Source organism: Sarcophilus harrisii, chromosome 2 (genome assembly GCF_902635505.1).
Source record: "Sarcophilus harrisii chromosome 2, mSarHar1.11, whole genome shotgun sequence".
Lineage (NCBI taxonomy): Eukaryota > Metazoa > Chordata > Mammalia > Dasyuromorphia > Dasyuridae > Sarcophilus > Sarcophilus harrisii.
Window position 1 is genome coordinate 411,691,494 of NC_045427.1, and position 13,314 is coordinate 411,704,807.

The following is a 13,314-nucleotide window of genomic DNA, read 5'->3' on the forward strand; positions in this document are numbered from 1 at the left end:
AATTCAAAATTGAATTACTACCCTGTACCCTGTACCCTGTACTGATTGAGTGGATTAATTTATGAGGCATGTGATTGCACATTATTTCTCCTTCTACCTTTAGATAATACAATGGAAAGTATACACTAGAGATGGAGTGAGAAGTCCTGAGTTCAAATATTGCCTTTGTCACTTAAATGCTTTATGTCTCAGTTTCTTTGTAAAATTAAATTATTAGAAAAAATGGCCCTTAAATTCCCTTCTTGCTCTGGATCTATAATATCATAATCCATGATCCAGTAAGAAAGAATTTAATTTTAAAGTTAACTTTTTAGTACCACAAATATACTATAAAGTTAACTTTAAAATTCCTGCCCATATCATCAAATTGTTAGATTTAGAGAAAGCATAAAGCAACCTAAGAGAGCTGCAAGTCACTAATATATTTGTCATGTACTGTGCATTATAATGCTCTTTGTGTTCTTGTTCCTTAATAATGAGCTACATTGTCAGGGACATTTCTTTTTTCCAAATGTTGTGTCCTTTCCAGAACTTAACAAAGTTCTGTACAAGGTAGATAGAAACATTTGTCAAATGAATGAATGACTAAAGTCAGAAGAGTTTTGAGGAGTGTCTACTAAAGTTCAATAATCACTGTCAATCAATAAACATTTATTAAGCACTTTTTATGTACCCGGCACTGTGTTAAGCAGTGTGGATACAAAGAAAGACAAAAACATGGTCTCTGCTCTCAAGATGCTCACATTCTAATGAGGGGAAAACATGTAAAAACATGTAAATAACCATGTATATTGTATATACTCACATATATATCTATACACATACATATATATAGTATGTACATATATGTGTGCATATCTATATCTATCATATCTATCATAATGAATCCACTATTTTATTATTGTGTATATTCCCTCCACAGGGAAAGATGAGAAATTACATAATGACCTTTTACCCCATGTGATTCTTACCTATTAAAAAAAAAATAGAACTGGCCTAATACCTTTTCTTATCTCACATGTCCTAATTGAATCTGATGAAATTATGAAGACTCTTTTCACACACAAATCATCAGGAGTGATGACACAAGTCATCAGGTTGTAGCCATTTCCTCTGGATTAAAACATGAATTTGTATACAGTTTTTCAACCACATTCCTCTCACATGTTTTTAGTCCATTACCATATACTTTATCTTTATCAGATGCTCAAGAAATCAAATGCTCACTTCTCTGAAAAATGATAGGGTATAAGTAGAAGATCATTAGGTGTCTTTCAGTTCTGAAATACTATGCTGTTTCTTCCAAGGTTCCTTGAAATGCTAAGGGCCTATCTTCTATGTTTAAAGTTTCTTCCCTGCTCTAACATTGTATGTTCTAAAATCCCTCCCAGCTCTAATATAGTGTAGTCTATGAACTGTGAGTTGAATGTGATCACATGCCATTTCCCATGTGCAACTAGATAGAAGATTTTTTTTTTAATCAGTCTTTATGGCACCTGCAATCTTTAGCTTATTTTCCCTTTGGGAGAAGGAATTCTATGGAACAAAGAATCTTCCTTTGCATAAGTTCTGTCTTGAGCTTGGCATCATTGGTTTAAAAATAAATAAATAAATAAAATAATGAGAGTCATTTTGAGCTTTTCAGTCCTTGCAGTGAACTCTGCAATTTGTCTTCTTTCAGACTTTCCAAGTAAAGTGAAAGAAGCTGATCGGCAAAGCAATGAATGCCTGGCCCTTCTATTCTAGATTATGATTTATTATTCATTTCAGCCGTCGACATCTGCTCGATTAGAGCATTATGAAGGGCACCAAATAAAGGCTGCTTCTCTGAATGAAGCAGATTTTTCAGCAGCTAACCAGAAGGCAAACTGCTTCTTTGGTAATTAGGAAGCCAACAGAGATGAATCAGAAAGGCTTACTGGCTGCAGAATGGTCACTCTGCTCCCATTAGTGAGTAGGGACTTTGGGATTCTCTGACTTAAGGAAGCTCTTCAGGTCAATTCTGCTTTCATACCTGGATCTGAATGAACCTGAGTTAATTCAGTCACTGGCAGCTTTCCAATTTTCAATGCAGGGAGAGTAATGCTCCCATTTATTCACTTGTTCTGAGAAGATAAATAAAAATCACATCTAAAAAAATATGTACCAAGCACCAGAGTGATGGAGAATAGAAGATGGGCTGTAAAAATTCAGCTGGTTTTATTTTTTTCTAAATCTTTTCTTTTCTTTTTTTTTCTTTTTTTTTTTTTCTCTCCCTGAGTACAGCATGTCTCTATATAGCAGGGATTCTCAGCATGCTTTGTATGTGTGATCTGCAGCAGGTCTCCAATTATCACAGCCAGGTGTTGTGAAATGCTAAATTCTCAGTGTAATTTTAATTCATTTGAACTTCAATATAAATGCATATAAGTCATACAATGCTGGGGGAGAAGGAAGGTAGTATCTTGAAACCAAAGCAAATATAGGGTGTATACTTTAAAATGGTTGGAAATCATTAACCCACAGGAATAAATAGCCCAAAGGCAGACTGTGACATTCTGCAAGTTAACTGAGCTGCCCGGCAACTGACCTCCTATAGCACTAACTTCTCATATAAAAGATTTCCACCACAAAACTGTCCATGTGTTTTGTTCTCTAGTTCTTTCATGTGCAAGCACCTTCTCTATCAATTTAGTGAGATTATAGACTCCTTGATAAAAGGGACAATATCTTGTGGTTATTCAAATATTCACAGAGCCTGGACTGATATTTATGGTAGATACTTTGAAATACTTGCTAAATAAGAAGAGATCAGCTATATACTACTCTTTGAGAAAATTTTGACCATCTTTTAGTGTTGTACTAAGGGAATGGGAGAAAGAAAGGATGGGGATTTGTGGTCCAAAGAAGTTGATTCAAATGCAGCCTCTTTTATTTACTATTTGAATGATCTTGGGCAAGTAAGTTAATCTCTTTCAGACTTAGTTTCCTCATCTGTGAAATGAGGAAGTTGTACTAGATGACTTTTACAACTCCGAATTTATGATTCTTTTTTCATTTACAAATATTCATTCTGTATCTACAATTGGGACAATGGATCACAAATGTGGGAGCAATTATTGCAGAAGGAAGAATATGTATACATACAAGCTATATGCACATACATATGTGAATATTTCTTACTAAATTTCTTAATTCAATGGTGTCAATAATTCATAGGATATATCTTTTTCCACTAATGTAGATCATATACTCCACCCTCCCTTCAATTTAAAATTTTAGAGAGTTGTTTGGGGCATTGAGAGGTTAAATAACCTCCCCAAAATAACAGACAAAACCTGTGGCAGGAAACTTAATGTCAGGTCTCTTTGACTTTAAGGCTAGCTTTTTATCCAATTTGTTGTTGTTGAACCATTTTCAATCACATTCAACTCTTCATGAACCTTTTTGGGATTTTCATTTGAAAGAATACTAGAGTAATTTACCACTTCCTTCTCCAGCTCATTTTACAGGTAAGGAAACTGAGGCAGTGTTAAATGACTTGCCCAAGGTCACACACATACCTAGTGTTTGAGACCAGATTCAAACTCAGGAATGAGTCTTCCTCATTCTACACTTGGCACTCTATCTACTGTGCCACCAGTTACTTTTTTAATCTAAAAGACAGTTTAAAAAACATACATATTTGTACATATATTCATATACAGTCATGCTATAGTATATATATATATATATTTATATATATATATATATATATATATATATATATATATATATACACATATAGTCATACCCAATAAAGAAATTAGAGAAAAAGGATCTTTATTTATTTTTTTAACCAATGTTATTTTGCCAATTTGCAAATATCTCTTAGAATGCTCTGCTTTCCAAAATGACATACAAGACATATTGTATTATTTTTTGGGATCAAAAAAATTGTTTGGTGTGAAGACTGCGTATTTTAAAATCAGCCGGAGTCAGGAATTCAGGTTAGGGGAAAATCGTCAGTCTTTATTCTCAGTGAAGAAAGATTGGAGGTGGAAAAGAATGGGCAATACCAATGTGTGTAGCTGAGTCAAGAAGCTAGCTAGACCAGCAGCCACACGACCAGCAGCCACACGACCAGCAGCTAGGAGTATGGCACCCAGGCTCAATCTCTCCCAGCCTCTCTTCCTGTCTCTCTGCCTCCACCCACCAAAATCATCATTTCCTATACAACACATCAGGACTTGCACAGAGAGTGGGCGGGGGCCATTCTTTATCCAATCATGTATATTAATAGGGTATGGTCCAATTACTATTTAGCCTCACGTGCTTGGGACCTCAGTGCATCAACTCAAACCTCAGCCCATTACAGTTTGGAAATAAATTCCATTAAAAAGAGACATATAATTTGATGTGTCATGGAAGCAAATTTAATTTTTAATTTTTCAACCAGTTGTTTTAGTGTCTGTTCTGGTAATATTGCTTAAAAAGATGTTTCAAATGCCCAGAAGATAATTTGTGAAGAAACCAGTTCTGAATTTTCTGTTTCCTTTCCCTAACTGAACACTATAAGCCTTTAAAATATTTAAGGGTTGTTTTGACTGTTTATCTAAAATCTATTTAGGAAGCTTTTAAAAGGAAGTAATTAAAAATGGAAAGTTTCCAAGACTGGCTTTTTCATGTAAGTGGTGTTAAAAATTGAAATCTCTGTTCAGACAACAGGTTTACTGAGTGCCAAATACTATTGGGATATAAGCAGTAATTTAACAGCAATTTTCAATGGACAATGAATGAGAATCAGCTCCTGATTGAGTGGTGGGAAAGTTCAGCCTGAGCTGAACAGGATTGGAGAACTTTTAAATAAATCAATATCCCCAACCAGATCAGCATTTGACAGAACTATCCTCTTTTATCCAGGATAAGTTACTTGACACTGAAAAGCATTCAAAAGATTGAAAAATTCAGTGTTTGGAATTCTTCGGAAGGATCTTCAATATTTTATTTTTTTAATGTTTTATTGATATTTTTTGTTGACAAATCACCTTTTGTTGTTGTTCAGTCATTTCAGTCATGTCTGACTCTTTGTGACTTCATTTGGGATCACTCATTTTACAAATAAGAAAACTATTAAGGTTAAATGACTTGCTTAGAGTCATACAGCTAGCAAGTATCTGCAGCAATATTTGAACTCAGATCTTTCTGATTTTGGATCAGAACTCTATTTACTGCACCACCTAGTTGCCTGATGTGTTACATATGGTTCCCAATATACTCCTTTTCATTCCTTCCCCCACCAGAAGTTTTCTATTTCAGATTATAAAATGATAGATCTTGAGCTGGAAGAGATCTCAGAGGCCATCTCTTCCAACTTCTTTATTTCTTCTTTTCTTTTTCTAATCAAATTAACCAAAAGTTTATCTATTTTGTTGATTTTTTCACAAAACCAATTCTTATTTGTTCAAGAGATTTCTTACTTTTAATTTTTAGTAATCTCCCTTTTGATTTTCAGAATTCCTAACTTGGTATGTAATTGGGGCTTAGTAATTTATACTTTTTCTAGCTTTTTTTAGTTATGTGCCCAATTCACCAATCTCCTCCTTTTTTTATTTTATTCATGTAACTATTTAGAAATACAAAATTTCCTCTAAGAACTGCTTTGGCTGCATTCCATAAGTTTTGGTATGTTGTTTCATTAATGTTATTCTCTTGGATGGAATTATTGTTTCTGTGATTTCTTGTTTAACCCACTCATCCTTTAGAATTAGATTATTTAATTTCTAAATAGATTTTAGTCCATTTTTTGGCTTTTATTGCATGGAATTTTTATTTCATTGTGATCTGAAAGTAACGTATTTACTATTTCTGCCTTTCTGCATTTGCTTATGATTTTTTTATGCTCTAATACATGGTCAATTTTTGTGTGGGTATTATGTACCACTGAGAAAAGGGTATAATTTTTTCTCTCTCCATTCAATTTTCTATAGAGATCTATCATATCTAAGTTTTCTAAGATTCTATTAAGATCGTAACTTCTTTCTTATATTTTTGTAGTTAAATTTATCTAATTTTGAGAGGGAAAGATTGAGGTCTTCCTTGGTATAGTTTTGTCTATATCTTCCTTCAATTGACTTAACTTCTTTAAGAATTTGGATGTTATACCACTTGGTTTATATATGTTTAATATTGATATCGCTTCATTGTCTTTGGTACCTTTTAACAGATGTAGCTTCCTTTCTCTTCTTTTCAAATTAGATATATTTTCGCTTTTGCTCTGCCTGAGATCAGAATTGCAACCCCTGCTTTATTTTTTTATTTTTATTTTTTATTTTTTGCTTCAGCTAAAGCATAATATATTTTTATCCATCCTTTTACCTTTACTCTGGGTTTATTTTTACTCTGGTTGTATGCTTTAACTGTATTTCTTGTAAAGAGCATATTATAGAATTCAGATTTTTAATCCAATCTGCTATCCACTTCTATTTCATGGGAGAGTTGATCCCATTGACATTCATAATTATGATCATCAGCTAAGTATTTCCCTCCATTATATTTTCTCCCCTGTTTATACTTTTTCCTCTCTTTCTATCCTGTCCCTTCTCACCACTGATTTGTTTCTGACTACCTGTTCTCACTTCTTTTACTCCTACCTTCTCTTACCCCTTCCTTCTACTCTTTCTGCCCTCCCTTCTATCTACTCCCTCCCTTTTATTTCCACGTTCTTCCCCTCCTTCCCTAAAGGGTAAGATAAATTTCTATTCCCAACTGAATGATTATGTGATTATTTTTTTGAGCCAAATTTGGCAAAATTAAGCTTTAGACAATGTTCATCCCTTTTCCTTCCCTCTAATGTAATAGGTGTTTTGGGCCTCTTCTTGTGATCTAATTTACCTCAATTTAACCTTCCCTTTCCTCCCTTCCTAGTAAAATAATTTTTAAAAAATCCTTTAATGTCTTTTTTTAAAATCATCCTATTAAAACCAACTTTTACTCACACCCTATGTCTATATATACTCCTTCTAAGTGCCCTAGTTAAAAATATATTCCTCAAGAGTTACAAGTATCATCATCCCATATAGGAATGTAAATAGTTTACCTTTAAATACATTTTTTTTTTATTTCTTGCTTACCTTTTTATGCTTCTCTTAAGTTTTGTATTTGGAGATCAAATTTACTCTTTAGTTTAGGCTTTTTAATTAGAAATGTTTAAAGGTCTCCTACTTCATTGAAGATCCAACTCTTCCCCCTGAAATATTATGCTCAATCTTGTTGGGTAATCGATTCTTGGTTGTAATCAAAACTTCTTTGAATATGGTATTCAAGGCTCTCTGATTCTTTATTATAGAAGTTATTAAGTCCTGGGTAATCATGCCTGTGGCTCCTTGATACTTGAATTGTTTCTTTCTGACAGTTTGTTGTATTTTCTTCTGGAATTTTGCTACAACATTTCTTGGAGTTTTCCCTATGGCATTTCTTTCAGGAGATGATCGATGAATTACTTCAATAATTATTTTGTCTTTCAGTTCTACTATATCAGGGAGGTCTTGTTTTGTTTTGTTCTTATGATTGCTTGAAGAATTCTCTTCATGCCCTTTTTTTGGTCATGGTTTTCAGATAGTCCAATAATGTTTAAATTGCTTCTCCTGTAACTATTTTCTAAATCAGTTGTTTTTTCAATTCAGTGTTTTGCATTTTCTTCTATTTTTTTTCATTCTTTTTAGTTTGACTGGTTTTTGATAATCATTAGTTTCCATTTGCCCAGTTTTAGTTTTTAACATGTGATTTTCTTCATTTAACTTTTGTATTTTTTTATATTTGATTAATTCTACTTTTAAAAGTGTTTTTCTTTTCTTTTCTTTTCATTGTTTTGCTTTTCTTTTAACAAAGAATAATAACTCAATTTGAAATTACATTCTCAGTGAGGAGAAAGATTTCAGGTACACACTCTTTAAACTGATCTCTCTTACCCTAAAGCTGCTCTGTGAAAGTAATAATATATCCAGTACAAAGCCCACTCTGGACACGAAGTCCCCAGGACCCATAAAATGAGAGACAGGCTTACCTGGATGAGAATGCTTGGGAACTGTGACATAATTCCATGTACCACTACTTCTCTCTGGTAAATAGAAATTAACTATTAGGAAACCACTATTGTCCTTTCAACATATACTATTCAAAATGAGAAATGCTCATTAATCAGCCAGATCATTGATTTTTTTTTCCTTCTTTCCTTTTCTGAAGTACCCACAAAGGGAAACAATAAGTGAATTCTTACACAAAAATAAGCCTACAGGTGAAATGACTCTAATTAAATGAAATAAATTGGAAGTGATAAGCAGCATGGGGATTTCAGAAACACGACAAATACCAGGACAACCAGGGGTATGAATTCTTTAAACAATTATCCAAGACACTTAAGTGCTTTTAGAAAAATTTAATTTCCCTTCTTTCATAAATTGAAGGGGTTTGAATAGGTGATATTGTCAAGGTTCAGAAGGGACCTCAAAAAGTTGGGGATCATATACTAGTGTTTTGAGGTGTGTCAAAAGAATTTGAAGGCATCTTCAAGTCAATGGGCAAAGTTTATTGTAATTGTCATGACAACTAAAGCTGGTTAAGTTCCAAAAGAATTTAGCAAAGAACCAAGAGCAAATAGGCAAATTTATCCATTTCTTCATGTCATTGACATGATAATTTTATGGCCTGAGATAGAACTGAAGAGGGGTCTCAGGAATTTCATTATCACTGACTAGCAGATCTAGGACTATCCTAAGGCCAGAAAACTTTAGCATCACTGACTAACAGATTGTTAGAACAATAGCATTCCAAGGTCAGAGGGCCTCAGAATCCCTGACATATATACCATAAAGATAAGGAAAGAAATATTATTATATTCCTAAACCAGAAGATTTTTTACTATCATTGATGGACAGATTGGTAGAACAATAGCATTTTAAAGTCAGGAGACCTTAAAAATGTTGCAGTATTTCCCCCAGAAGTTGTACCCTATAAATATCTTGGATCCTTTATAGTTACTATGATATATAACATGAATAACAGCTCAGGGATATTTTTTCTGCCTGCAGGTTAGTAGTTGGGCCCATTGTTGAGCAGGAAGAAGAAAATCATCTGGATTGCATTTAGGAAATTTCTTCGTGTTTTCAATTATAACAAGTATTGTTTTCAATGGAAGCTCAGCTGTTTAGCACAAGTGTTTTCTTCCTATTGCCAGTTAATTGTGAGTCAAGGACCACCAGAATCTTGGAAGACTTTAAATTATGTATAATCCAAAAGAAAAGTTACAGAAACCAATAGAAAGTCATCTGGTGATTTTAGAGATAATAACATAGTAAAACACAAGAAGACTTGTCAAAGATATGTCGAAGCTATGTATAAAGGAAAAAAAACCGGGCTGATCATGTTATAAGAATGATGAATATGGAATTAGGATCTATGATATATATATATATATATATATATTTAAAGAAAAAAAAAACCAGATCAAAGTTTAACTTGGGATCTTCCATAAACAACTAAGGAAATACATACGGTAAAACATTCAAAAGAACCAGGGAAAGAGTAGCTTACATCTGAAAGGGTGTTTATTTATACATATCAATGATATTGATAAGATGTGAGAATATAGCAATTTCTGAGAAACCCTAAGGCAACGTGGTCTTGGGCATGCCACAAACAATGCTAGCTGTCAGAGAACAATCTGTTGGTCAGTAAGCCATAGAATCCAATGATGGGAACTACCCCACCCCTACCACTCTTCAGCAGTACCTATAAGCCCTAAAATTAGCATATCAATCAATCTTTGTTTTTCTTTCCAATAAAACTATCTATTTGTTTTTGGCTCTGAATGGGACCAGGTGAAGATCTCTCAAAAAGTCTATGACTTTGATCAACATTGCTGACCATTGGTCAATGGTTACTTCCTTTTCAGTCCATCCAATGAACCCAAGTCTTTTGCTATTTAACCATCCACTATTTCCAGCTCAATAGACCAGGCACAATGCTAGGAGATGGGACCCGAGAGGCTCTGGGTCTGATTAACTGGCTTGCTTGGGCCTCTCCTTGCAAGGACCAAATAAATGCTTCTTTGTATCTAAAGATGCCTCTGAGTAGTCAATTTGGGTAAGGGGATCTAGCACCCTCTTTGTTAGGTTCACTTGGAACTTTAGCCCACTTTAATTGGCATTACAATTTATAATAATTCTTTGCCTCTTAACTTGGAGACTAATTGAGTATATGAATTCTTTTGTCAAACCCATGACACTGACATGGGGATCCTAATCTTGTTGGGTTATCTTCCACCTCAACATTTTGGTGCCCAATATGGGGTCGCAAATTTTACATCTATCTTAAGGTAAGCCCTTTTTCAACCCGTCCTATAGCTGGGACACACCAAACATCGAGCAAGGTTTTTCTGGGTCGCTTGAGCTTCATACTTTGCAATTACTTGGACTTAGAATTTCTTGCCATTTTTTTTTCAGTAAAGTTCCTTCTTGACTAAGGAATCTTTGCCACCTTTTCACCTTCCCTGGGATGTCAAAGGAGGTAAATGCCAGAGGAGGCAAGGTGCTATAGGACTAGGAATTCTAAGGCTTGTGGCAAAGATGGGACAGTTCAGCTCTATCCTAACCTACTGGAGGGGAATTAATGACCCATTCTTTCTACTACTGGAGGAGCACAATATCCCCCATTTGCCTCCTCATTCTATCTTTCTCAGGGAGCCCAAGAATCCCTTCTGAGACCACCCCCTTATCAAGATGTGGATCTTATGTCCAGTAATATTTTCTTCAACTCACAGGTCCCTGAACTCTCACCCCATAAGCAGGATTCTGAAACTTCCTGACCCTCCCTTCCCCTCCCCCCCACCAGCTCCTCAGTCCCTCTCATACAAGGAGCAGGATTCCTTTTTCTCTCCCACAAGATAGTGATTCATTCACCCCTTCTAAACTCTGCCCATTGAGAGAAGTGAGTGGAACAATCAGGTTGTATACATTGAGGTCTTTAAAGCCATCTCCCTCCAATTTGGTCTTTTCTGGGAAGATGTTAACATCATTATCTGCTCTTGCTGCACCATAGAGGAGAAAAAGAGAATCTAGAATCTAGCCCAGAAGTTTGGGGGTGATATGGCTGAGTCCTTCTCCTCTGATAGATACCTCCCAGTGGCTATTGCTGTCCTACTCGCAGAATCCTGGTGGAATTACTAGGAGGGAAGCAGAGACAGAGAAAAAAGGAATTATTTTCTAATCTGCCTTGTTGAAGACACGAAGAAAGGAATTAAGTTTAATTATGAAAAACTTTAGGAAGTTACCCAAGGAGTTGAGGAAAATTATGCCCTCTTTCAGGAGTGCCTTGTGGAGACTCTAAAGAAATACACTAATCTGGATCCCACTTCTCCAGAGGGGACCACTGTCCTCAGCATACATTTCATTAGTCAGTCTGCCCCAGACATTTGGAGGAAAGTGCAGAAACTAGCCATGGGTCTTCGAACATCCCAGACACAGCTGTTAGAAACAGCTTTTGGAGTTTTCAATGTGTGTGACAGTATCATCCACAAAAAAACAATCAGAGACTCTCAAGAGTAAAAAAGGAAAAAAAAGGAGTTTATTACAATTTCGTGAGAAAGGGCATTTTCAATATGATATTTGTCAGCAAAGGAGTACCAAGAATAATTTCAAAACACAAGATTAAATAGACTAAATGCAGAAGTTCCCCCTCAACCCCCAAGTCCCTAACCCCCCAGATTGAACTTTTCTTCCACTGTTTGGGGGAGTCCAGGCTTACATTCTAATGTGGAAATCTAACTTAGAAACAAAAGAGTACAAATCTTAATTTAAGTTTCCCTGGAGAACTGATATACAGCTATAGAACTTAAAGCAATCATCACCTTTAAAAGATGTACTTAAATACTAATTAAGAAGTGGTAGGAGGGGACAACATCTGCAACTATTTAGCTATAGTTCTATTTGTTCTTTATAAAGTCTCAAGTCACAATTAAAGTGTAGTTTAAGGTTATATTCCCATGAGAGCTCTTCATTCAGTTAATTCTACACATCAATAATAAGGATTAAGTTGTGGCAGAGGAGGAAGATTCCAGAGCCAGGAAGAAAATCTGAAAGGAGGCTCAAATTTAGCCACTGCTATATTTGGGAACTATGGAGGTTCATGTCTCATATGCCATGGCCAGGGTCATTGGCATCCCAATTGTCCTTGGAAGAAATCCGCAGGCCTTTGCCTTACAAGCAAACAGGAGAGGCACTGGAAGGGAGAATGCTTTCAGTGGGATCAAGTTGCCTCTTCCCAAAGCCCTATACTCCACTCTTCTCAGAACCAGGAGAGACAGTGCCCATAGTTTCACCAGGCTCCCTCTTGCTCCATCATGATGGCTGAACCCAGGATAACTTTGGATGTGGCAGGGAAGTTCATTGAATTTCTTTATGGGAGTTTTGTATCCCATTCTGCCCTGGTACTTTGTTTCCACGTTCCCCTCCCCTCAAAGGAGGGATAGGAACTGAAGGAAAGCTTAGGAACTGTTTTGAGACTTTTCCTCTGCCTTATGAATTTGGTGACCTGTTATCCAAACATTCTTTTTTCATCATTTCCTCCTCTCTTGCCCCCATGTTGGGGCATGAATTAATGGTGAAATTGGTGATCAAATTTTCTCTTCTCAGACCTCCAGGTACATTTTTTTGTGCTTCTTTCAAAGCCTTCCCATATTCCATCTGAAATCTGGAAGAAGTAGATTCCTCTTCTGGGACCAAGGAATCCCTGAGTGGGCTACTCATGTTTCTTCAGCATTAGTGAGCCTCTGACTTGGGGTATCCCAGCATGTTCCCTCATAACCGCTACCACTCAAAGAAGCCAGAGACCAGAGAGGGATTACAACCCCTGACTGAAAAATTTCTTAAGCACAAGCTTTTAGTTCCTTGTCATTCTCCCTGTAATATTCCTATTCTCTTCAAAAAGAAATTAAATGGAAAGTTCCATATTTTACAGGATCTCAGAGTTGTTAATGAAGCAGTTAACATCCTAGTCTCCTCATGCAAGTTTCTTTGTCTTAGGCCCACATTGCCTCTCAGTCTATTAAGTATTTGGGCCATGAACTAACTTCTACCTCCTGTTCATTCACAGAGGGGAGGAAGCAAGTGATCTTGTCACTCCCTGAACATGCCTCAAAGAAAGCTAAACTGATCTCTGCCCCAGCATTAGCCTTGCCTAATTTAAACAGGGAAAAGAAGGCAGGTTAACCCTGTGGTGAGCCTCCATAGCACCTTGAAGGCTAAGCCACTCCTCAATGGGACCTCTGCCTAGAGGGCCGAGATCATTACCCTCATAGAG